This window comes from Pezoporus wallicus, unplaced genomic scaffold (assembly GCF_028554395.1).
Source record: "Pezoporus wallicus isolate ANWC-B61680 ecotype Strahan unplaced genomic scaffold, APGP_CSIRO_Pwel_v1 contig_3815, whole genome shotgun sequence".
Lineage (NCBI taxonomy): Eukaryota > Metazoa > Chordata > Aves > Psittaciformes > Psittacidae > Pezoporus > Pezoporus wallicus.
This window is the reverse complement of record NW_026637911.1, coordinates 2,103,069-2,130,423: the sequence shown is the minus strand read 5'-3', so window position 1 is coordinate 2,130,423 and position 27,355 is coordinate 2,103,069. Positions and strand designations below refer to the sequence as shown.

Sequence of the window (27,355 nt, the reverse complement as noted above, 5' to 3'; positions counted from 1 at the left end):
AAATAGTCTGTGTGTTTCCTGGCAGCATTTTATTCCATTTTATGTCTGAGTAATTCCTTTCACCTCACTGGACTTCTGATTTGTATGAGTGAAAATGAGAAGGCCAGTTGTGTCACTGGTGGAAGCGCAGCATTGTGAGTGAATTACAGAAAAGCTCATTTTTTCCCCATCCTTGTGCTATTTTATGATTTAAGCATATTCCCTTAGTATAAAGTAATCTATATCTATCAGACTATCTGCACAGCACAGGAGAAGTTACTTTTTTCAGGGATTAAATTTGTAATTGTTTTAATGATGGCTGAGGGCTCTTACCATTCCATTAGGTGAATAAATATCAGTTGGAATTCGATTTATGAAATAATGTCTCATTCCCTGCCTGAAAGAAGAAAAAGTAATTTGCTTGATGACAGTCTTTCCAACCTGTTTCCATTTCAGGTGTGTCTTCCAGGTTTTTAGGTCTGATTTTTCACCTCAATGTTTGTTTGTTTTTCATAGTAGAGAGCGTTTCATCAAGTAATATTAGAAACTTTCTAAAATTATAGCGTGCTATCTTCTTCAACTATCTTTGCAATTATGAAACAGAAGTATTGCATCAGCAACTTTCTAAACATCGTATGTGATGGTGACACAAGTTAATTGAACAGTTAGGAGATAATGCAGTATCATTGACACGATTTACTATGTAATTACCATTGTTTCCAGTGGAGTTATCATGTCACTACCACCTAATATCATATGTTATTTTGTGATAACTGAGAAATTAACTTCTTCTGTATTTAGAGACTCTGTTGGTCTTAGACCAACCACTCTTTAACAAAGTTAAATACAAGAGCTGAGTAATAGACTGACCTGCCCACTAGCTTTGGAGTGTGGCAATTAAATCATAGGTCTTATATTGAAGCTTTGAAAGAATATATTGCTAAATTCATTTCATTCAGAGTTCTGAATAGCTTAGCTTCTAAATATCCTTTCTTGCTGCAAGCATCTGTCCATTGGAATGAATCTGGCAGTGTTTGTACAACAGGAGAAAGATTATGTAATTCAGTGAAACATTCTAAATGTCGTACATTAAACATAATCTTTTTTTCTAATTTGTTTGTTTGTTTGTTTTAGTTGTGCAGTGGGGACCAAAAATGTTTATACAGCAATAGCTATATATTCATCTTATATATTTCTCAAGTTTCATAATTTAGTTATGATCTATTATCTATGATAAGTATTTACATAAAGATGTATCCTGTGTTCATGTATCTAAAAATGATCTTGAAGCAGCGTGTTGTACCTATGATTAGGCTTGTCTCTTGGGCTTTTCCTTATTTTTTCTTAGAATGATAGATGATACATTTTGATGTATGAAGTTATCCTTGCTGTTCACATAGTGTGTCTTTTTCCTCATTGACTCAGCAAATGCATTAACAGTCAAGACAAACCATTTGAGCTGTTTAACACATTGTAGGAGTAGCAGCTTAACCTGAGGGTTAGGCTGTAAATTTATCTGCCATTTCTGGAAACAGGTTTTTTTGTTTCTGTTTTCATGAAATAAGTTAAACTGTTTGCTTATGTCTGAATCTAACTTTTGTACTACAGGACAAATGAAATATGGGAGTACTAATGAGGGGGTCCCCAGACTATTGCTCATATGGTAACTTTGTCTCATGTACATTGAATTCTATTAAAACAGTCATTTAACTCTACTAAGCAGATACTACCTATACTGATTAGCACCATGCTTTTATTACAAATATTCTCTCTCTTATAGACCATAAATTAAAAAGGTATGTTTCTCATTTTCTATTTGCATTGTGGTTTGGTATATTGATATGGAAGTATTGTGGACTTTTGTATATCCCTGCAAATGTGCCTTTATTTGAAGTCACCTCTACTGAATGATCTCTTGTACACAGTTCTAGTGCTGCTACACAATCACATGCTGATGGAGCATGGTACAGTAAATCAACTGTGCTGTTATGTTGGAGATAAATATTAAAAAAGAATGAACAGGGAGCAAGAATACCTAGGCAAGAGTCCTAAATGTCAAAAGGGAGTCAGCTGCATTTTGTAGCTGGTAAGAGAAAAAGTATTTCAGCAGTTTTGTGCTGACATGCTAACCTTTACTTCTGTGTATATTAGGTAAGAAAATGCTTTGAGAAGACTGTAGTGCCTTTCTTCCAAAGAGCAGGATTTTCTCTCCACATCAGTTTTAGATGGTATCTGTGATCAAAGGGACATATACTGTTCATATGCTTCCTCTGTACTTCAGAACGAGGGGTGACCTGGAGGGTGTATAAGTGCCCTTGTGTGGTTGCCTGGAAACTTTGGCCCACACAAGTGTCAACTTTCTTTCATGGCTATAAAGGAAGACTGAGCCTCACAGAGAGCTTTAGTCTTAGAGAAAAAAGGTCCTTGTGTGTTTTAAAACAAGTGTCTCACCAGGAGATAATGGTAGAGCAGTGGGTTATAAATGATGTATTTTGTTCACTTCGCCTTGATAATGGCACAAGGGAAAAAAAGTTCATCGCTGTCTTATCAAAATACTGTGACATTTCTCCTTCAACTGTAAAATTTCCTATCACATTCCTCTGCTGCAACAGCAACTAAATTTACTCGGTTGTAGAGACTACATAACCTCTCATCAAAAGGTGTCTTTTTAAATTCCTTCATTTCTCCCAACTTATACTACAGGAGAAGCACCAAGGTTGCTAAAATCATTGTTTTTACAATGTAGTAAATTTGCTTTTAAGGAGTTTATAAATAGGTAAGTAATACTGTGCTATGCCATGCAGGTTCTTTTTCTTCTATAGGCTGAAATCTACCGCTATAGGCAGTATGCTGATTTCTGTTGTCATGTCTTCTTACATTGATTACATTCATTCTTGGTGATGTTTTTTTTAATGAAACAAATCACAAATGAAGGTGACTAATTATTGAAGACCAAAACCCCTGAAAAAACAGTTGAGCTTCTCTGAAGTGTTGACTTATTTTCAGTAAGTACAGATTGGTGCTTGATACAAAAGATGGCGTATCTTTCTGTAGCATTTCCAGTTTACAGAAGTGCAGGTCTGTATGTTCTTCTCAGGGAAACATGTCCCTTTAAATTTTGGTTTGCCATCTGCCCAGAGTATGGCTCTCAAACTGCATGTCTCCATAAGGGTGTTGTTCCCTCAAATGGGAATGGCCATGTAAACACACTCATGCTGTTCAGGACCTGTCTCCTAAATGCTGGCAGAGGTAAATGGGAAGTGATACCAGGGGCTTTTGGATAGGCTATGCCTTTGTCCCATACAAAGGAGCACTATACTACATGTAGCAGACTCTATTTCATCTGCAGAAGTTGGTGTGAAACAAAGGAACAATCACTTACAAAACTATGATAAACTATTAAAACAAGGGACTTTGTTTTGATGACTGTATTGGCAAACGTGAAATAAGTGTGTAAATTCAAAGTGTATGACCATTTTCATTTTGAGAGTTATTAGTATAATCATACTAAAGGTACTGAAAAATCAGTAATGAAATTTACAGCTTTGTAAACCATGTTGCCATACTGAAAGTTCTTGACCAATGCATTGGTCAATGAGAAACTGAACATGAGCCGGCAGTGTGCACTTGCAGCCCAGAAAGCTAGCTGTAAACTGGGCTGCATCAAAAGGAGCGTGACCAGCAAGTCGAAGGAGGTGATCCTGCCCCTCTACTCTGCCCTTGTGGGACTTCACTTGGAGTATTGTGTGCAGTTCTGGTGTCCTCAACATCAGAAGGACATGGAGCTGTTGGAACAAGTCCAGAGGAGGGCCACAAGGATGATCAGGGGACTGGACGACCTCCCTTATGAAGATAGGCCGAGAAAGTTGGGGCTGTTCAGCCTAGAGAAGAGAAGGCTGCGTGGAGACCTCATAGCAGCTTTCCAGTATCTGAAGGGAGCCTATAGGGATGCTGGCGAGGGACTATTCATCAGGTACAGCATTAGGACAAGGGGAAATGGGTTTAAACTTCAACAATGGAAGTTCAGGTCAGAGATAAGGAGGAAGTTCTTTCCTGTGAGCATTGTGAGACACTTGGAATGGGTTGCTCAGGGAAGTTGTGAATGCTCCATCCCTGGCAGTGTTCAAGGACGGGTTGGACAGAGCCTTGGGTCTAGGGTGAGGTGTCCCTGCCCATGGCAGGGGGTTTGGAACTAGATGATCTTAAGGTCCTTTCCAACCCTAACTATTCTATGATTCTGTGAATATTAGAGAACTAGAGCATATTGCTATATGTAAGTAAAATATTAACAAAAATAAATAATATTGCTAAAATGCAGAGGTAAAGCTCAAGATGGAAACACATCTAAGAGAAAATGAAAGCTTAGTGTGCATGTGGAGGGTAGCCTAGAATCAATATTGCAAGCACAAAAAGATTTAGTTTCTTCCACTGGAGCAAATATTGAAGAACAGTTATAATGCTAATATAATGATTGACTCCTTGCAATGGATCCTGCTCAGAGTTATAATTTTCTCAGAATTAACCTCCAGAGACATCTAGAGGAGATGTGACATTCCCTGCAGGACTTGGAGCTGTGTATTCCATAGTAGACTTTGAATGATAAGTTATGAACCCCACATTAGTAGTGTGAAACTGCACCAATACCAAATTATGGTGTGGATAAAATCCCTATGTATGTGTAACTCTGTACTGTGCTTTTCATGCAAATGTTCTGTTTCAACCAGTTGTGGCTTTTTTTTACATTTTAGAGAAGAGTTTACTACTGACTGGATCATCCTTTGGGAGCAATTACAAGTGGATTAATTCAGGCATACCGATGTTTTATGACATACATGATGACTGGGGGTGAAATTGGGGATAAGTAAAAGTTAATTTGATGTTATATACTTCTCTTTCTTAGTCACATGGTAATCTACTGGAAGATGCATTGTCTTTAATCATAGTCTTTTGAAACACAAGCTTATGGATGGACTGTTCATGAAGTGCATGACATTGTTTTCATATTTTTCAAGAGAAAGCACAACCATCTGCTGCGTTTGAGAAACTGCAAAGGGTATTTTTATGCAAACTACACTTTTATTAACAGTACAACTCAAGAAAAGCTCTCGGTTCAACATTTTACATTTTTATTAGTTGAAACTGTGAGATTACATAGTAATTGAATTTTTATTTGCATTGGAATGGTCAGTGAAAACAGTCAGCATGTCCAAGAAATCTTGCATCCCTTTGCACAAATAGTCTTTGTTTCACAGGATGAGGGTCAGTGGTGCAGTGCATTCACATATTAATCAATAAATGTATATTTTAACTATTAATCTACAGATGTATGCTGAAATCAGCCAGGGATTTTGTACACCTGTCATCAGGCTAAGTTAAAGCAAAATTGCCAGTGAGGGAAAGAGGCCTGTCATAACTGTACTGGTCTACCTACAGTCCTGAGATATGGTACAAAAATCTGCAAGTCATTTTTCAATTGAAAATTGCCCTCCCCCCCCCTAAATCTTGAAATGAATTTGCACTTCCTGCAAATTGGGCAAGGTAATTTAACCACTACAGTTTCAGTATCTTATTGCCATCTCCAGTCTAGCTAGTGTGAGGTGCTGTGGTTGAGGGGAGAATCCAAAATAATCACATTCTGGAGTACTAAAAACAGGAGCCTGAAACACAAAACCGCTCATTGTGCTTCCTGAAGGTATGTCATAAGCAGCAAAATGGGCAAATCTTGGCATCAAATGTAAGAGACTGTGGTAGATGTAGCAGCCTCATATTCTCACCATGTGCCATTTCCTGATTGTGAAACAGTTACTTGAAGGATCTGTGATTCCAGTTGCCAAAATTGAAACAGGGACTAAATCTAAGTAACCTGTCACACTTGTGACAACTCAGTGGCCTTAAACATGGTTCAGGGCATTGGCAAACAACACCAAATTTGTAATACATGAGGCACTGGAATAACTTTGGCTTAGTGTGCCAAGTGCATAGCTGAATGAGAAAAGAAAAGCAGATGTCACCAAGAGGCAGGAGGTACTTTTGCACCTTTGCATTAACAGATATACGTACACAGAGCAGACATAGATTGATCAGTACATCGCTTGGTGGCATTTGGTTAACTATGTATTTCATGTGCTTGAGACCCAAAAGAAGAAGAATGTACAGGACAATGTGATCTCCATCTGATCAACCCACCACACATTCTTACTAGGAGAGCTGTGAAAAATCATAGAATCATAGAATAGTTAGGGTTGGAAAGGACCTTAAGATCATCTAATTCCAACCCACCCACCCCCCCCCCCATGGGCAGGGACACCTCCCACTAAACCATGTCACCCAAGGCTCTGTCCAACCTGGCCTTGAACACCGCCAGGGATGGAGCATTCACAACTTCTCTGAGCAACCTATTCCAGTGCCTCACCACCCTCACAGTTCCAATCTGAACTTCCCCTGTTGAAGTTTTAACCCATTACCCCTTGTCCTATCACTGCAGTCCCTAGTGAAGAGTCCATCCCCAGCATTCTTATAACCACCCTTCAGATACTGGAAATGTCCATTTGCATGGCAATGCGAGCTGTAGGAAACACTGTGCTAGTCTTTGAAGATTGCGGAGCCTCCGTGTTGGGGGTTCAACAAAAGTGGTAACATAAAGGTAGAATTTGTTTTACTATTTGTCCAAACATGAGCTCTTTATAGAGCACATTTCTTTGTCTTCATAGCAGGGCTTTGAATAGCTTCTTCAGTGTGTTTTACGAAAATTTGGTTTAGGGTTTAAATTGCTTTTTTTCACTATTCTATAAAAAGCATACAATGGCTACATACTATACTAGGGACACTTTTATGATGAAGAGATGAAAGGAAGGAAGATGACAAATCTTGGCAGGCAAAATAATAGTTTTTCCTGAGAGCACTATAGAGTTCATGAGTGACTATTAAGAAATACAGAGTATTTAGATGAAGTTTTAGAATCTTTAGATTTTAGTCAAATATCAGTCAACTGTTACACAAAATTTTATTCTCCAGATGCATCCAGTGTAACTGCTTGGACATAAATACCATCAGACAATCAGAACATGGTGTTGTGCTCTATAAATATGGCAGTCTTTAAGCTACAGTTTGTTAGAATTGTTACAGATGAGCGAGTTGGGTGTTGCCAGAATTGACTGACATCCGGAAGGCTGGGATGAAAGGCATGTGAATGAAAAATTGGAAGTAATTTTAAGTGTCATTGGGACAGAAGTCATGCAAAGATACATAGAAGGGCTAGCTGAAAGGGACAATGGATTTTGACTTGGGAAAAACATAAAATAATCCATCTAGAGAACTTTAAAAGCATTAATGTTGAGAAGAAGAAATAAAACATGCATTTGTTATGGATTTTGAGATGAGGAAGTTAAGATGCTTTTTGCTACTTGAGCTGGATACAGATTCACTAGAATTTTCAGATTTGCTGTCAAGTGGCAGTGCTTGCTGAACTCCATTTTGCCTACATATACCAGTGTCAAATGATAAGGCATTGGACAAAAGTAAAAAAAAAAAAAAAAAAAGATAAAGAATTTCTAAAGGATTTCCATGCAGTGAGCCATATGGTGACAAAGTACTGCAAGGCCTGTGGTATTGTATGGATAATTGCAATAATGCTTAATTTTAGGATTCTTTGACACTGTATTTGCCGAAAGCAAGGGAAAGATCTGAGGAAATGAAACTTAGGATGAATGAGAAGAAAGAAGATAATCAAAAGACTCTTGTGAAAAAGGAATAAATTTCCGTGTGAATGAACTGTCTGGTTTATTGTGTAAACAAAAATTTTGTACTTGGAACAATAAAGAGGTTTGAAAGCAAGAGGTGTGTTAGACAAGGTAAAAAGAGATCACTGAGGGAAATGGAGACACAGAGAGCTATTACTCCTGCATTGCCTATGTGCTCAGACTCCTGTGCGCCACACACTTGTAGGGAAGAGGAGGGGAAAAGTTACTGGGAGCCTGAATAAGTTACTTCTTTTTTTACACCTACACTTTCATTTATGTATAAGACACATATATGGAGCTAGGGCAGGGGTAGATAGCCTACATAATCCCTCTCACCTCCCTTCTGGCCCATCAGAAGGATCTGCTTTTTTAAGTAGATAACCTGTTTTACAACGTATTTTTTTCTAATTAATAACGTGCACCCCAGGAGAAAGAAAATCACTTAGTATGGACAAACTGTGGTTTAGAATTAAGGGTTTGGATATGTGAACATGCTGTTATGTTATGCTGGTATGCTAACGTGTGGGTTAGCAGGTTCCATACATTGTCTAACTGCTAGTAACTGTCCATTAGTGTTCTTTAGATCATGAATTCAGAGTGATTTGACTCAGACCTTTGACCAGCATTCATTTAGCCAGCTTCTGTGTTCCCTTCTGCAAGTTACAAGCCTCAAACCCAGAACACGCCTGCATCTAGTGCCTTTAGCAAAGAGATTTAAAGCCTCAAAAATGTCATTATTTACAAGAGGCATGCAGGGTGGGTGAGATAAAATAATTGGTAGCAACTTTTCTCCATTGGTAAGCAAAGGCTAACACAGCAGTTTAAACCCTGGAGCCCTGGGGCAGAACCCTAGAAAATGTTCTATTATTATCAGTGTCTTTCAGTAGGTGAGCTGTAGAAGTGAACTACTGAATGATCTTTTCTTGGTGTAACTGCTGTGAGTGTAAATGTGTGAAAGAAGAGAAAGTACCATAAAAAGCATAATAACTGGAATTTGTTGTAATTTCTTCTAAAATATTTCCACCCATTGAATGCTGCTTTCTGGCACTGTAAAGTGGTTCACAGGAAATACATCATTGATTGTGTTATTGTAAATTGTTTGCAGGTGAGAGATATTTTGTATTATTACTTGAGCAGAGTCCAACTCTCATGAGATTAAAAAGGCCAAATGGGAATTTCACTTGATGGAGCCCTGCACATCTGATGCACCCCTTCTGTCGGGGCTGCCACCAGTGCACAGAAATGCCAAAATGAGAGGCTGAGAGGTATTAGGTAGAAAACTCACAGCAGCCTGCTTTTCTGGAACTGGACAACATGAATCAGGTAATCATTTGTATATATGTCTGTGCACAGTGTCAGCATTGTGATGTTGAATGCTGGTGTTGTGGCCTTCTTACAGATGGGAATTGATCTTTTTCCTTTGTTCTGTTTCACAGACCTAATGCAAGAGAAGAGTCAAGCCTGCAAAAGCAGGCACTGAAGATTTTCAGGTATGTAATGTCAAGTGGCTGAATCACAAGACCGTTGCTGTAACAGGGGCACTTCAAATGTATGTGCTGTCCTTAGAATTCCCATCGCCGTTAGCATTGCTTTCCATTAGAAATAGAGGTTTTTAATGTTTTGGGGTTTTCTTGTCTTTTTTTTTTCTTCAATTCTCTTCAGCTTCTGCAAACATTTTACTATTCTGTCCCATAAGCTCAAAACCAAAAGAGGAACAATGGGACAAGGACAACTGTGAAGACTCATCCTTGGCTTATTCACTGTGCATGCTTTTGTATCGTTAAAATGACTATGATACAGCAACTGGCAGATTATGACTTCTCTTAGCTTCTAGCAGATAGTGCCAGGAAAGTGAACAGAGACATGATAGATATACTGAATATAATTTATTATACTGTTTTTCTATGAAGTCTGGAACAGTGGAATGTTTAGGTTGAAATACTGATCAAATTCACTGTTTCTAGAGGGGGGGGCTTTCAGGTTTACTGGAATGGAGAAAGAATGAAAGAGCTCTTAAGTTGTCAGGAGCTGTTAATCTGTTGCTATCCTGAACTCTTGGAGAAAAAAAATCCAACCAACCACTTTTTTCTGCGCGTAAAACATAAACACTTTCCTCCAGAAAAATTTGGTAAAAAAGCTAGAGTGGAATCCTAATTTGGGCAAATATTTTGTGGTTATGAAGTCATTCCAGAGATCTGAAAAATCAAAATGTAGTTCTGGAAGTGTTATTTTTTCTGAAATGTCCTCACTTCCCAAACAAATCCCTTTTTTTGAAATTGAACTTCAGACAGGCCCACTGATGTCCTCCATCCCGCTTCCGTGCTGTGGGAGTGGTCTCGTTGTAAGGGTTGAAATGATCTGGTGCAGTGAATTTTATGTTTGAAATTACCATTGATTTCCTCTATGTTGGGTTTTTTTTTTCAGTTCACAATTTATCACCCTGAAATATTCTAGAGAAAATCACTGTAGAGTTTCATATTCATCATGGTTTTCTTTTTTTTAGAAAGTACAGTAACTGTAAAAATTTGCTTTTGCATATTCGAAGATTTGAAAACATATTTGTATAAAGAAGGAAGTAACTGCAGAGTCATTTCAGACACCTCAGTTTCAGTGGAAATTGAAAAACTGTTGAGAAGCTGAAGGGGTGATGGGGTGAGCATTCTTTAGGAATACTGCAAAGTTACACTGAACTACCATCTTGAATGTGTAGGGCCTAAGTGAAACCTGCTGAGGGCAATTAAAATCTTGATCTTAATTTTCATGAGTTTTAGATTAACCTAATTTTTATGTGGAATTATAATGGAATTTTTTTTTTAACATCGGGCTCACGTGCTTCTGTCTTCACACTTCATGTTAAATTTCCTAATAATGCTGGCTTGAATTTGGTTTTCAAGTTCTATTCCTCCATGTGAGAAGTACATTTATAATACAAATAGAAATTAAGGAATGGTTACCTGAAGGTGGGGGTGTTCTCTTACACAAAATGTCTTTTTACTAAATGCCAACTTTTGTCTGATGGAAATATTTAATAGTTTGACTCTAAGTTATTTAAATGAACATCCTTTATTAAATAAATTTGCAGAAGTGGTTGGTGTGATTGTAATCATTTACTCGAACTACCCATCCTCATCGATCTTTTTTTCTGTTGTTCTGTCCACTGTTGCTGATAGTCTTGAAGAACTCTGGATCTGCACTTCTGGATGCCAGACTATTTTAGGTCCCGTTTCTGAGAAAATACTTAATGTTACCTGTGGCACATCATTACAACGCATTAAGTTTATCTTTGCTATGCATAGGTAGAGGTTTAATATTGCATGGAATTACTGCGACTACATTCCAAGAGTGGTGCAGCTGTATCTCTAAAGCTGTATGGTCCCAAAAATTTGAAAAACTCAGTTTCTATTTCCCCATGAATCCACAAAGTAATGAAATGTATCATATCAGTCTGAGGATGTTATGCGTATGGTGTTTTCATAATGTACCTGGCAAGATAGCTCTGAATCAAACAAATAAATCAACACTGGTTTTAGCCCTCAGATTTCATGTGCGTAGATGTCTGTAGCTGATGAAGAGCACTGTGCCAGGAAGCAGGATTCTCACTGTGCCATCTCCCACTCAATGCAGTCTGTATCCCTTGAACACTAAGAGGAAAACCACAGCAAACCAGTCCCTCTCTTTCAAGTTCTGTCTGTACTGGTTGGTACTGATGTGGCAGGAAAACATGTGCCAAAAGAACGTTGTGGTACCGTCATGTTAAACTTGGGAGTAAAGAAAAGTAAGTGAATGAAGGCATAAACAAAAGGGAAACCTTTGCGTTAGCCTCTCCAGTTAGAAGTCTTCACTTGAAGTCAGGAATGTGGACTGGCCAACTGCCCTAGGTGCTAATTTAGACAATTTGAAACAGCTAATTCAAAATGTTTGTAATTCTGTCACTGAGAATTTCTGCTATTAACATCTCAATATTGTTCTATACAGTAATCATCTGTTTAATCAGATTACAAAAGAAAACACTGACTACCTCTCTACCTATGTCCAGAGGAGGTTTTGTAACCCATTCTTATGTGCATCTTGTTCGACATTCAGATTGTCATGTTACTTTGTAACCATGGAGAAGCAGGGAGCGATGCCTGTTGGTCGAATTTAGATTTCTCCGGCTGAGTGCAAACCAATTTTTGAGAAAAATGAGAAAACATTTCTTAATGTAAATTGTACTGTCACTCCGTTATATCATCAGTGCAAAATGGATTTCTTTCCAGATCATCTCCAGTGTATAATTAGCATATTGTTAAAGCATAGGTTTGGAAGTGCAAAATGGCATATATTTGTAGTGACTAAAGATAACTGCAGTTGTATTAAAGCAACTAGTAATTGGTCAAATAATGAAAGTTAAACATTTTGGATAGAACTGTGGCATTTTCTAGTAACTTTACTACCATTTTATCTTGATATGTTTATTTGCGCATTTATTTTTTTTAGTCTACCTGTGTTTTGGATAAGAATGATTGAAGAAAAATGTGAATAACCATTCCTCCTAAAATGTTACATGCCTTCCAAATGAGATGAGCCATTTTTGGAAGAGGATAGCATTTCAAGCCAATCACCAGCTCCAGACATACTGTATGTGATCCTGGTGCTGTGCTCACCTTTAACTTAACAAAGAATCTCCTTAACATTATATTCTTACTCATATTCTTCTACTATTTTGGTTTAGAAAAGTGGGGGCTAATTTGGCATATATCGTTTGGCAATCAGAGTTTGCTTTCCATTGCCATTCTGGGAATGGTTTTTATGCTTTAGACCTCAGAATTATCCACACTCTATATTGCTCAATAACATTAAAAGAAAAAAAAAGCAGTACGGTTGCTGGTTTTAATGCATTTATCTTGCCTGTGTATTTAGAGCATGTATAAAATGTAACTTCTCCATCATGTCACAAAAAGTTATTGCACTCTTGGGTTCATGAATTCAAGAAACATGACATAATAGACTGGCAAATATGGCCTTGTGTCTTCAAATGATGATCCAAATCCACCCACTTATCTTGATCTGCCTATATTGTTAACAACATGGGATGTCACACAACAAATTTTTCATTTTAACTGTTCTTTATGTACAGTGAAGCATGGAATTTACTTTTTATTGCCTTTCAAAGGGAAGTATCATACCTCTCAGTGAAATAATGGGTTTGTCAGACAGTGGTATCTTTATTGTGTAGTGCTTTTAAATTCTACACTATCTATACCAAGCTTTCTTGGCATAGGACAGGTGAGATGTGATACCTCTGTTTCTCCATGAGAATACTTAGAGCTTTATGGATAGAGAAGTGTATTGTTGGTATGATAATTGTGAGATCTGTGTTGTAGCTTTCAAACAGAATTATTTTGTTCTTCCAAGTGCTCTATGAATGCGCAAAATGTAAACAGCTACTACAAATGACTGACACACCTAAAGCTTCTACTCACAGTCTTCATAATGATTTGCGTGCTGCTTCTTACCATAATTACACTCACTACAAAGTGTAGACATTGATTTGCTGTTAGAGGTTTTATTGCATTTGTTCATGTCAAGGAGGAACAGCAGTAATTTTATTGCATGCAGTACTGGTGGTTAGTTGTCAGGAGGTGTCTAAATGGATGATTGCAAAAGCAGTCAAAAAATGATGCATGAATAAAAGTCTTGGGATCAAAGATCCTAAAAATAGGTGACGCACTTGTTCTGGAATGACGCTGAACAGTGGGCTGCCACTCAAATCGAAATAGTATTAATTGGTCTAAATATTTCTAGTGAGATGACAATAAATTAGAAAAGGAGATCTATATGCTTCAGTGGCAGGTAAGAAGGGTGTTGTGGAGTGAACAGTTTGTTTTCTGTTATATATAATGTGTTGGAGCAATTGAACTCAGTATTTTCAAAATTACTGCTATTTTGTGATTGTATCTAAGAGATAAAAAGCAGTTTATATGCAAGTATTTTTCTACCTACATAAATTTATCATAATTATTTCAGGTGTAAAAACATGCAGTGGTCAAATTTAGATACATTCTAAAATTAAATGAAAGCAAAGACCTCAAATTTCAAATATTCCATCTGAAAGTAGTACTCTGTTTCTTTCTCTCTGTCCAACTTTTCACTTTATTCAGAGGATATGGGGACTAAGCTTTGTGTAACTATTCTAAAAGGTGATACAGAAAACATATCAGAAACATAATCAAAGCCCCCTTACAAGCCTACTTGCCAGAGACAAAAGAGATGCAGCATATTTGAAAAGGACATCCCTTTCAGAATGTCAAGATACATTATTTTTTGTTGTGTATATTACAGTATCACCTAGAAGCTGTTTGTTTCTATTGACACAGTTCCTTTTATCCTAGATACTATATTTTGGAAATAAAAATGTGTGTATAAATATCCATCTGTCTATCACATATATCTATCCATCTGGTTTACGTTTTTTAGATGTGTATCTGTACATGCAAACACAATTACATTTCCCACTCTGGATTGCTTGCCATCTGAAAAAGACAGGTCAATAAAAGGTGAGAGAAAGGAAGTGTTATTACTTCTACAGTTATAGAGAGATTATGAATGATTTTGGAGGTTCCTTGGGAGGTAGTCTTAGATCCAATTCACCAAGCCCAGACCTTTCAAGTTTATGACTAAAACATTTGCTGCAGGACTGGCCTTCTATAAAATACATATGTATCACCTTTCACCTTTATTTTATAGCTTTTTGGTGCTATTTATTGTGATATGCATGAGAACTTTGTTAGCTACATGGGAGCTAACAAAGGTTTGAGTTACCTGTTGAAAAGAGTTTCTTTGGTACTCCTTCCAAATACCTGTCTGTCTCTCATTTTCTTCCAGTATTTTGTGTTGGATGCCAAATGGAGAAGACAGCAGAAGCATATAGAAAGTACCTAAACATATTATGGCCATATCTGGTGCAGTGAAAGACTTAGTCTTTCTTGGGAAGCAAAATTGTTCATAATTCAGTCTTCATTTAATCTTTTTCTTAGGATGTATCCTTAGTTTATTTCAATTTTAATATTATTTATGTGGTCCAGACAGTGTTCTTGGTATGTTAAGAGTAGGTGAAATATGACTCTTGCCTTCTTGGAGGCTGCAGCCTAATTCAGGGGCAGTGTCACAAAATGGAGATAACCTAGAAATACCTTCATGTTATTTGAGTTGAGACTTAGAAGTCTGGAAAAAAAAAAAAAAAATTGAGAAGAGAGAAATGTGCATTTATTTGAGCAAGGGCAGCTGATTAAAAAGCAAAATTAAACATTTTCCTACATTTTATTAAGCTTCTACTCAATGTAAAAAGTTTGGTCTTACTATTTCTGGAAGAGAACTGCTCCCTGGCTGTTACTTCTTCATCACTTAGCTTTGGCATGCTGTACCATTCTCCTCATGGACATCTACTGTAGAAATCATTCAGTTAGTAGGTATCAACTCCTGACTGTGGGAGGTTAGGAGCAGGTCATTGGGAGATTCTGTTTGTGGACTGGAAAATGTCCTTGTATTATCTACTAACTGTGTAAAGTGTAGCATTTGCAGAAGCGTGAGGAGAAGAAATAATAATAACTATATGCAGTAAGAAAGATGATAGCAACACAACTATTGCTATGTCTGTCCAGTGTGCTGAGGATGTTCACACTGTTGGAAACAAGTTTTTTGTATAATAAATTAATCTTCCTTGGAGTGTTGTGTTTCTTTGATGAATACAGTCAAAGAGAATAGAAAAGTTTCTACTTGGGACAGTATCTGATGACTGAGACAAGATATAAATGTCAGTGAAAGGACTATCAGGTTCTGAATTGCATTTGATGAGGGTACAAAACAGCTTTTGGGAATTTGAAGGGGCAGATTAGGCTTAGATGGCAGGTGGTCTGTGATCAATAGGAGAAGACAGAATACCAGGTGTGTGCAGGAGAGCATATATGCCTTACTACTCGCTTTTCTGACATTTAATTCTGAACATTATTGGAGGCAGTCACTGGGATCTTGAGGTCACAGAAGGCAATAGGGAGAGTGGGGGTGGCAGGTGAACTGGGCAAGGAAGCAGTGTCTGGGGGACAGGAGATGGTATAGAAAGCCAACTTTTATGCTGGGGCCCTGGAATCTGCAGAAGAGCAGTCCAAGGCTTGATTTTGAAGCTGCTAAATACGTCATTGGGTATGTAAAAATAGTATTTTTTTTTATCTGTTTTTTTTAATCCTTCTAAGTTAATGCATTATGTATGTTGTTAATGTACTTTGTTAACTGAGATGAAAACATATGGGGGAAAAACCTGCCTTTCTTCAAGATTCCTTGCACAGAAAATTGTCTATGGCTCTCAAAAAGTATAAGTTAAGTTAAAAAGTATCTATATACATCAAAATGTGACGCACTGGAACAGGTTGCCCAGAAAGGTTGTGAATGCCCCATCCCTGGAAGCATTTAAGGCCAGGCTGAATGGGGCTTTGAGCAACCTGGTCTATCGGAAGGTATCCCTGCCCATGGCCATGGGGGTTGGAACTATATGATCTGTAAGGTCCCTTCTAACCCAAACCATTTGATGATTCTGTGATTCTAAAATAATAATCATGGTTGAAATAGAAATTTTCTCTTTGCATTGATGCATGTGTTGTTTTTTTTTTCTTAGGGAGGAAAAGAAGGAGCAGATAGTAGGGGAGTTTTATGCTATTGTATTTCATTTTGTAAACTGCTGATTCTATTAGCAGGAGAATGAAAATGTCAGCCTGCAGCCTTTTCAGTATCATTGTTTCCTATGTACTTAACTATTTTAATTCTATATACTTAATACTCAATAGCAGGCTGTACTTCTTGTATTCCTATAATACATCACCATTTTAGGATAATAAGCCATTGTAAATTGACATTAGTATTTTTTAAACATCATATTATAGGGGCAGTTTTAAAGCTTCAAAGCAACTCTGTAGGCCAGATATATTCTGAGTTATAATTCTTTTGATCTCTGTTGACACTGCCTTTTTAATTACAGTGCTTTGCCAGAAATACTTACCTACTTCTTCAAAATAATAATTTCTTTGTATATATTGTGTGAGGTTGTCAAAAACAGTGATTACAACTGTTACAGAATGTCAGGGCTCCTGTTGCCGGCACTGACTCACTCTGAGACTCTGAGCTTCTTATTTAGGCTGAAATTTACATTATGCCGTAGAGAATGCAGACTTGTTCTCCATTTACAGAAGTAAAGTCTAGGCTGTGAAGAGTCAGTCTTGCAAGGTTGTTCTTGAGAAGGACCATCTATGTCCTGCCGCAGAACAGGCCCCATGTGCCAACCACGGCTGTTCCTCAGGCTCCACACTCTTATGTCTGTCCAAGCAGTAATGAAGTATTCAAAGGGGAAGGCAGTAAGGCAGAACGCTCTGGGATGTGCTTTACTGACACCATGCCCCTGGGACTTGCTCATATGAAGGTCAAGATCATTCCTGTACAGATGGCTACCACAAAACCAATATTTTACTTAAGTCTTATATAAGCCGCAGAGTAGGATTTAGGTAGAACAGAGGACTTGTGTTTCTTATCTATTCAAAGGTTTATTTTGCTCAAAGTTACAGTCTACCTTATAAATGGGCATCACTATATTGTCTTCAAGCTCTTGGCTATGCTAAGATAGAGCTGCATGTGAAAGCAGTATGATAGTCTAGATAGACTCAGGCACTGAAGGAACAAGGGAGGGTACTCTGGTCTGTGTCCAAAACCAGCAGTCAATTCCTTTCTCGCAACAGTGTTAAAAAGCTGTGTTGGTCATTGCTGAGACTTGATCATAGAAGATGTAGATAAGCACATAACTCATGAGTGCTGGAGCAGTGCAGAGCCATGTGTCTGTTATGCATGGCCATCCCCAGCAAGTGCAAAGAAATGATTAATTTGAATCTTGATATTGTACATTATAGTTATACTACATTTATCTCTATTTATAATAATGTTACTTTTCATATAAATTATAATTATAATGGATGGAACTGTATATTGCATGCATGCAGTGGAGCATGGCATTCAATCTCCCTTTGTCCCAGTCCTCTCACCTTCCTAATCTCAACAGTAACTAGATCTTTAGGGGGGTTATGCTAAAAACTGATAAATTTCAGTCTTTGTTGAGAATTTTGTCTTTTTCTTGGTACACTTCTTTCAGAAATTTGTTGCGAACACTGAAAGGAAATAGGGAAATCATGTTAAAGCATCTGCTTCTTTAACAAGACATTTGGGCAGTTTGGCTCACATACTGTGAGCTAGAAATCAGCATCTAAGCAGTGGTTTTATAGCTCTGAGCATGCATATCTGATAGAAAGCAAATAACTTCATCTGCTGTTACACAAATGAGAGATGAAAATAGATCCTTCTATCTCTAAGCATAGGTACTGTAAAATGAGAAGACACCGCAGATTCAGTCACAGATGATCTCACTGCTCTTTCTTTCAGAGTTAAAACCAATACTTTCCAAAACATTTTTGTTCATTTAATACATTTCATGATGTCAATATTAATACAGTGGTCTTCATATGAAGTTAACATTAGTAGCTTTCTGCATTCACATAAGCTATCTTGATATTCTTTGCTTTTCCAGGTAAAAAAGAAATCCAACAATACTGCGAAAACATACCAATGTATATTAATTATTTTATTTAAATATCATATACATTTATGCAAATAATAATGTAAAAAAAGAAAATGTTTACATCTTTCAAGCTAAGAGGATTCCAAAAAGTCCTAGGGAAGGATTGGTGTAGGTGATGGTGAAATGTTTAATTTTCTTCCCACAGAATAGCATCTGTCTCAGAAGATGCTTCAGTCTGAGTTACATAAACTATATTTTCAATTGTGTTCCCTTTCTATTACTTTACATACAATGCTCCATATACCTCTAACTGTATCTGAGCTGTATGAAGCAACAAAAAAACAGACTCAGGACTGAAATGTCTTCGCATATATCGGGGGAAAATCTGCACATAAAGGGACATTTATCAGGGGTGACTGTTCCTCTGCTGAGGAAAGGAGCATACCCAAGAGTCCAGAAACAGATGATGATCTTATCAAGAAAACCCTCTTCAGTAATATCATCAGCCTGCTCTTGCCAAGTTTGGCATTTCTGTGTCGTGTGTATTTGTGATGGAGAGAGAGGGAGCAAAGCTGTGCAAGCTACGTGTAGCTGGGATAAAGAACCTACTCAACCCACTGGGTCTGCACAGTGTTATAATTTGGAATCATTTTTGCCATGTGAGAATGGAGTTTGCAGTATTCCTCTCTCAGAAAACTGCAGGGAGGGCTCTTCAGCTGCACTTGTTGGGATTTTTTTTTTTTTTCTGTATTTTCATGAATATTTCTACTTCGGTTTTACCTCAGCACATTCAGGGAGTAACAAACCTCTCAAACTGTGCAGCCAAATGTGCAGAGGGAAAATTACTGAGAAAGACAAGTGTATGAAGAAAACACCTCTGTCTTGAAAAAAGAGGTGTCAGTTGCACTCGTAGTGGGTAGACTGAAAACTAAAAAAAAGTTTCTTCTAATTCTGTCACAGAATCAGGATTTTACCATGATTGCTGAGTTTATTTTGCCTCTGTCTGTAGACAAGATGCTGATATGAACAGAGTATTTTTCATATTAGATGGAACTTGGCTTTGATGCAAGTGAACAAATCTTTGGCATTTTTTAGAGCATCTTGAATGAACACTTTTTCTTTCTACTTCTTTCTCCTTCATTTGTTTCTTTAAGCAGGTTTCTGCAAGTTCAACAAAGCAGTGCAAATAAAAGGTCTATATAGCTGTATATGGGTCTGTTCTACTAAAAAGCTAATCAGACTCAAACAGCAGTGTTTATTCTGTACTGCTTCCTTTCTGACTTCCAGGGAAAAAAACAGTACTTTCTGTAATAGTTCAGCTTGAGCCTTTAATATTATTTAGATGGTGTACTTGATGGACAATTATTAAGTAGTTTTCTGTGAGCTGTATCTTCAGTAGTTACTCAATGTATGTGCTATTTAACATTTGTTTAATTAATTGCCCCCCCAAAATATAGAAATTGCATTGTTATTTCAAATCTATGCAGATATGTTCACCACTGCAAGTTTATGCTTTTCTAACCTGGGATGGGATCTTGTGTCCCTGAATTCTGTAGATTACAGGAGTGTAAAGCACTACAGGAATGTATTTTTTTTTTTCCACTTTGCATTCATTGTATATAAGCAAATGCAGACTTTACAAACCGAGCACAAACCTGAATTTTGTGAGTATCAGTGCATCCACTTGTTTTGAAACTATGGGTCTCTGAAGACTGTGCTTGTGTACTTGTGACATAGGGCACCTTCACATCACTGAAGTTAGCTCCACATTGACGTTGGCAGTCTGGAGCAGTTTATGTACCTATACCTAAGGTCTCATCAACCAGGCTGGATGGGGTATTTTGTTGTCATAGCCAGAGCCCAGTGTAAACTAAATAACCAGTAGTGAAACTTCAGCTCGGAAAAGTTTTATAGCCTGTATCGTGATCTGTCTTGGAGATAGAGTGGGTTTGACCAAACTTTAGGTGTAGTCATATCACTGGGCGCAATGTAGACAAGCTTCAGGTGTTCAGTCTAGCCAGGATGCAGCTTAGCAATGAGGTATTAGAATAACTATATTTTGGTTTAGCTTATGAATTAAGCACTCTAACAACACACATGCCTTGGATAAGAAAAGGTACTAGCATTTGTATTCTGTTTCTCAGTGGGAATTCCTGTACTTCTGTCCTTATGTTTCAGGCTTGGAAACATATATATCTCCTCTCACTCTTTGGCAAAGTTTCTGCATCCATCTTTCTTTTGAATGTCTTCTGTTCCCATTTTTCCAGGCTGTGCCTTTGTATCCTGATTAGACCCAGCTTGGGTCTTCAGATGGCTCCTTCCCTAGACTCCCTCTCTCTTGCCTCATTTTTTAAACTTATTTCCACTCACCTCCTTCTGTGGTCTCTTTTTCTGAAAATCTTTGCCTAGTCTTTCCCTATCCTCACTTTCAAAATATTCTTTCCTTCCTTTTATTGTCTGTTGTAGGACAGTGCTGTTGCAGATAAGGATAGTACCTGCACTCTCTGCCATTTACAGTACTAGCAGCAGGTAGGAGAGATAAAGAAACTCTGCTTCTGACTTTTGGGGCTCTAAAGAAAGGTAGGGAGCAGTAAGATATTTATTACAGAAAATGGAGAAGCCTGTTCATTTGTCATCCTTACCTAAAGTGAGCACATTCCCTGTGGGAGCATTGGCAAGCAGGGGCAACATTAGGCAGCTTGGTTAGGAATGAAGCAGCATGTGGTGGCTTCTCCTGCATTATTCGCTACCAAGACCTACTTCTAAGTATACGCAAAGGAGACCAGTAGCCTAGAACAGTCAATACCTGTGGGCCATACTTGTGTCTACTTGTCTCACAGGCATTGTACTAAGAGGTCTGGTTGACCCTACTCCTTAAGAGGGGTGGGACCAGAGAGGATCTGGGTTAGGAGGAGGAGTTACTTGGGGGTGACAGAGAAACGACAAAGGCTGCTCAGTTCAAAAACTGTCCACCCCATCAGTTTCTTCTGGATAACATAAACTCTGGCGGTGCCCAGAACCCTGTGAATGCAGTTTTCATTGCAAAGCAAGTTATAAAATTTCTTTTGAAGATTGATTGAAATTTGGTCCATTACTGTTTGGACTTCAGTGTGAATTCATCTCATATGCACGCATGTCTTTCTAGTAAGATAACTCTAGTTCTTGTATCCCACAGCAGACTTGCAGTGCTGCAGAACAGATTGTACCCTGACACCCTCCAGACCTCACGCCAGAGTCAGCGCACTGCCGAACATGTACAGTGCTTTCCATTGCGGAGAGATGTGAGAATTAGGTAACACAATGTATTAAATCCCTGACAGACAAGCATGGTAAGGTGAGATGGTTGGCCCTTTTCAGAAATTGTTTACAGTGAGGGTTGTGAGACGCTGGAACAGGTTATCCGTAGAGGTGGTATGTGGCCCATCCCTGGAAACGTTCAAGGCCAGATTGGATGGGGTTCTGAGCAGCCTCATCTAGTTGCTGCAGACTCTCAGTTACTTGTTTCAGAATTTTGGACTGTCAAATGAGCCCTGTGGAATGGGAGGGTTTCTGTTTTGCCACTTCTATTATGTTATCTTTTCCAGTCCAATTACAAGCTAATTCAAAGCTCTTTGTGTTAGGCTAATAGCTTCTGATTCAGTCCTGTCAGCCAGTACCATTTTGAGCACTTTTCATACCATCTTCCAGTCCCCCTACTACTTACCTATGAAGAACATTTATTTTTTTCTCTGAGTAGAAGCTCGTCATAGGCAAATCATTAACGGAACGTCAGAAAGATCCCATCTGTTAGAGTTGCATATGGCTAAGATCACAATTATCGAAAGTCCCTTTTTTTTTTCCCATGCTTATCCGCACAATAAATGTAGTTGTCAGCAGGATAAGTTCACGCATCGGATAAGGTCACAATTTCATTTAGTGACAACTTCCAACAGTGTGAACTTACAAGGTTCGATTTATTAAAGAGTCAGACAGGATAAGATCACTGCACGGCCAGCCTGATTTATCAGGGTTTGACTGGAGTACTTGAATAGAGAATGTCGTATTTCAAGTTTATGTTCAAAACTGTAGTTTAGTGTGTGTTATGTCTCAGAGACTTGAAAATTGAGGGAAGAGAATTTAGAGGAGGTATCTCATAATGCAGTTTATGTCTACCAAGCAAGTGTATGAGCATTTAATATTGGAGCTACCTTGCTAAGAGTCACAGAAGTGGAAATGGGGTAGTTCTCTGCTATCTGTGAACTGCTGTGTGCAGTTTGTTATAATGGAGGTAATCACCAGTCAAATATTAATTGGAGTTTATTCCTCTGCATAGGCAGATCTTGGGCTCTGGACTTAAGTGAGTAGCACTTAAGAACTTCTGAGAGTGTTTTTAACAAGCTTGCTCTGACTTCAGAGCAGTCCTTGTTTGAAACTACTACAGCCTTGTTTGAAACTACAGTTTCTCTGCCGTGCAGAAATATTCATTAGAAAGCCAGGTGGCTGTGCACTGGAAATATGCAAATAGGAGCCATTTGCTAGTGGAAATTTAGGTAGAGGCCCATGATGTCAAATAGCCAATCACTAATTATAGCAGAGGAAGAGCTTATTCAGTCTTTTTAACTGACTCCACTTAGAAAACTATTCCTGATTAAAAACCCCCTCAAACAACAAAAGCCTACTGCCAGAACTATCAATGACTTGCTTAGAAATGTTAAACATAAATTTGAATGCACTTATTTCTGAATGAAGTAGTTCACTTTTTCTCCCACAAAATGCTGTTCATCAGTCACCTTCAGATATACACTTGTTTGTTTCTTATTCCAGGATGTGGGTAGGTGAATGAAAGCTGGTATTATCTTGTTCAGGAATACTGTGAATAGTTAAACTCTTCTGATGTTTGACTGTGGTCAAATCCTGTTACGGGCCAAAAGGTGTTGTTAGGTTCCTGTGTACCCTACATGTTTTATGCAGTTCTTTTTAATTATTCTGATTTTTCTATAGAAGACAAAGCTAAACTGACCTCTCTACCTTCAATTTTATGCAAGCCCTATGTAGCATCCTTGAAACAATATGGGTATGTAAGAAAAGAATCCTAAATAGAGTCCTTTCATGCTGGTTTTGTATCCACCAAGGTGGCCTAATATCTTAAAAGCCATGGGATGTTTTGTAGCTTTACTGGTGAGTCATGACTTGGGGCTTCTTTTACAGTGCAGCTATCATAAGTCTTTGAGTAATCACAGACTTTAAAAGTATGCTACATCAACAAGATAAGAGAAACAGCCCACAGCACTAACAGCATTATCTTTTACCAAAATTGATTAGCCCATACTATGTGTCTCAAATATTTTGTATAAACTTACTCAGCAAGCTGGAAATAAGTGTGTTCCTGAAGAACAAGCTGAAAAAAAAAAACAAACTTGCTCTATAGCAAGGGAAAGGAAAATAAATATCACTAAATGGAATGTCTCTTAAATAAATTTCTTTTTACCTAACTTGCATAAACTAAGCATCATTTCTTCTCTACTTGTATTTCCTAGTGCTGCTTCTATTATGATTCTGTCCTTTCCAATCAGGCAGTTTAGAAGTCTGGGATGAAAACAGCAAAATGCAACTGCTTCTTGACTTTGTCATAGGGATGATGAATTTATCACATGCTTTATCACAGGGGTGTGAATTAATTCTATATATTGTAATTTACTGTTACATGAAGGAATAGTATATTCAATACTGAGGTGGTCTGTTGCAGTTGCTGATCACCAGAATCTCTTAACAGTGTTTGGCACAGAATTTTCTGCTTTCATTGGGCTGGGGCACAGATTAAAGGAAGCTGCAGCAGCGTTTCAGCCTTTCTTTCCTTTTCTCCCTGCTATTTGGGATATCCATGGACAAGCATCTGTGAAGAGTCAGTACCAACTGAGTCTTTATGCTTCTTACTGCCAGTGTTGATACAGCAATGAAATCTCAGATCCTCTTCCTGATGTAATCTGTGAAGATGCTGAGCAGTAGTAGGGGATACTAGCTGCAGAGAGCACTTCTGGCTTATATCTGAACTTCTAAGGCTGAAGGCAAAATCTTGCCTCACTGATGTATTTTTCAAACTCTTTTAATTAAGAGTCACAGGGTGAGGTTCTCTTTCTTCCAGAAAAATCCCTTGAGGTCACACGTTGCTCGGGGCCACAGGTATGGCACCACTTAACCCAGCATCCTTTTTGGAAGTAGGCAGTGAGCAGGGGACAGCCCTGTTCTCATCAGCAGAGGGCTGGGCCCCTCAGATGCTGTAGTTTTGGTATAGCATTCACCAAATAGGATATTTCAGAGGACCAAAATGTTGTAAATGAATGCAGAAAAAGTTGCAGGCTTCTTACTCTGGGGTCAGGGGAATTCAGGAGAGGATTTTTAATAGTGACATTTGTAATCTTTCTTCTACAACTCTCATACCAGCCCCTGGTCTTTCTGCTTAGGGCAGACAAAGGAACATATACAGGGATTTTACAAAAGATGCAGACTCTGGTATAAAAAAAAAAAATAAGTCTTAGCAGATGCTGCAGACCCTGATGTGGAGTGTTGGGGTTTTTTAACTTTCAGTGTTAATTTTTACCCCCAAATAAACAAATATTTTCAGTGGGAAGAAAGAAAAAAATAATCTTTGCCAAGGATCAAATTGTAATGTGCTGCACCTTGTACCAGTGCAGCCAAAATGTCTCTGTTTGCCCAAACATAGAAGCAGATTATCATTCCCAACTCTAAAATTCAGCCATAGCATTAACATGGCTACTGGTCATCATGACCAGAGAGAAATGTATCTTTCTTTGGAGAACTATGATCAAGGGATACAGGAAGATTATGTAGTAAAATGTTTTATAACCCTGTCTGCAGTCTGCTCCTCTGTCATGATGGTCTGAATGGTGGGGAAAATACAGCCACTTCAGTAGAATTCAGCGTGATGTTACCCCATCTGTAGTTCAGTGTATTCATGCATGTTGAAATGTATTGCCCAAACTGCATCTTGGGACCATAGAAAAAAAAAGAATAAAGGAGAGAAATAATCTATATTAATACATTTGATTATCAACTAGAGGAAAGAAAAAACAGTTATGGAAAATAATTGCTTGGTTTTATGTTTGTCTCAAATGTGAAATACTAGGTATAAGATTCATGTTATTAATTTTATTTGAAATATAAAGTGCAGTGATGTGTACCTTAAAACTTAGGTAGGTTTTTTTGGTATCACTGAATGATCTGCCCTAAGTTTGTCGTTCTTAATCCATTAAAAGACAGGCCTGCTTGTAAATCCACAGGTACAGATAAGGAGTCACTGTTTGACTGTGTCTGAACCCTTTTCAAATGAAAAATGTCAGTGGCAGAAAGGGAGGCTGAATTATTTTTTAAAAGGGTTTTCAAAGATTCTCATGATTCCTCTGGTATCAGTTAAAAGTGACATGTCCATAGACATGGCTGGTTTTTAGTGCGTAAAAGCAAGCAAATGCTACAGTTTTCATCTCTATGTAGAGAAGATGCTGCAGTATGTCTAAGTGATCAACATGTTACCTTGCAATACCAGAAAGATTTCTGTCTTCCATAATTAATATATAAAGAGATTTTTTTAGAGTTAATACAACTTGCAACAATGTGACTGTGAGAAGGAAAAAAGCTTGCCTTTCCCCCCCCCTTCTCCCCCTGTTTGGGGGCACATATATTATATGTTTAAATTAGACACAATTAATCCATAAGCTTTTCTGCTCATACACTGCCTTTTAAAATGTCATAGCACTGTCATGAGGAGGACTCACCCGCATACACAGAAGCTTTTGTAACGTGATACAGCTCTATTTCCTAGATTTGTTCCAGTTTGCAGGAAGGATCTGATGCACAATTTTACGTAGAGTAGTTTTGTAATCTGCAACACTCAGAGGTGAAATTTAGATTTCTGTGCTTGAAAATGGAACCTGGAGCCAAGTCTTCTCTTTGGAAAACAGTTGAGATTAACCCCTGCAGACAAGGAAGAGCTTTGCAGCCTGGCTGCAACATAAATCCAGGCATCTATGGGAATGGTTAGTTCGCGGAAGTCTGTGAGGGCTGCTTGTAAGCCAGGAGTTACTCACTTCCTCTGGCCCAAGGTTCATTTCACAACAGCTGCCAATTCTAAATCTGGGGTGAGGTGACTTTTTGCACAGTGGGACTTTACCCTGTTTGTGGAAAAGCACCATCCTGATTTGGGGTAGAGTTGTTGACAAGGGACATGCTCATGCAAAAGCCAGGAATTACTGTTGCAACTGGTTGGTATGGAAAGGGAGAAAGGGGCTTTACCAGGCAGGGAAAACAGGTCAGGAGAAATCATGGCTACAGCATTTTATCCCTCTTAAAGTCTGAGACCAGAATTTCTTTGAATTGTTTTAGAAAAAAATGTTAGAAATTATATGTATAAACATAGCTGTTGCTCCATTTTTCACTGGAATATTTGTTCATAGAAAAATAGGGTTGTTGAAGAGATGGTTTTCAAAGAAGGAGGCTGTCCAGACTCTATTTTAATCCTGAAATGAAATGAAAAAAATGTTGGGGAGAAAGGTGGTGATTGAATCTTACTTTTCCTTCCACAGTAATGATCAATTGTATATTTTTTCTCTTTTCACTGGGAAAAAAACAGAAAAGTTAAATGAGTGAAAGTAATAATTTTACTTTTAGGTGTTCATTGTGAAGTCTTTACTTGCAAAATAAAATTTGCTTGTAAAAAAAAATGACAAATTAGTACACGCTAAAAAATATAAAAAAATCACTCTACCACCTTTCCACTGCTTTTACAGATTTTGTGTTAAAACCTAAAGGTAAGAATGTAAACTATTTTGGGTCTAATTCTGAAATGTTGCTGGCTGTAAAACTTCACACAGTTCAAAATCTGTTTTATAATTGTAGGAAATGTTTTTAGTAGTTTCTTTAAAATTAGAAGAGTTGTGGATTTGTATCACTGCCCGGTATTTCTCTGAAAAGTTTTAGTAGCTGAATGCTTCAGAATTTGGTCTTGTGCAGCAAAATGCCTCAAGGAGGTTAATGCACCAGGTGTGGCTGCTAGTGC

General features: G+C 37.9%; 1 protein-coding gene across 2 annotated transcripts in view; it reads left to right on the top strand.

Annotated features, from left to right (window-relative positions):
• ZFPM2 (zinc finger protein, FOG family member 2) overlaps positions 1–27,355 on the top strand; it is a 308,698-nt gene that overhangs the window by 124,121 nt on the left and 157,222 nt on the right. The window lies entirely within an intron of this gene.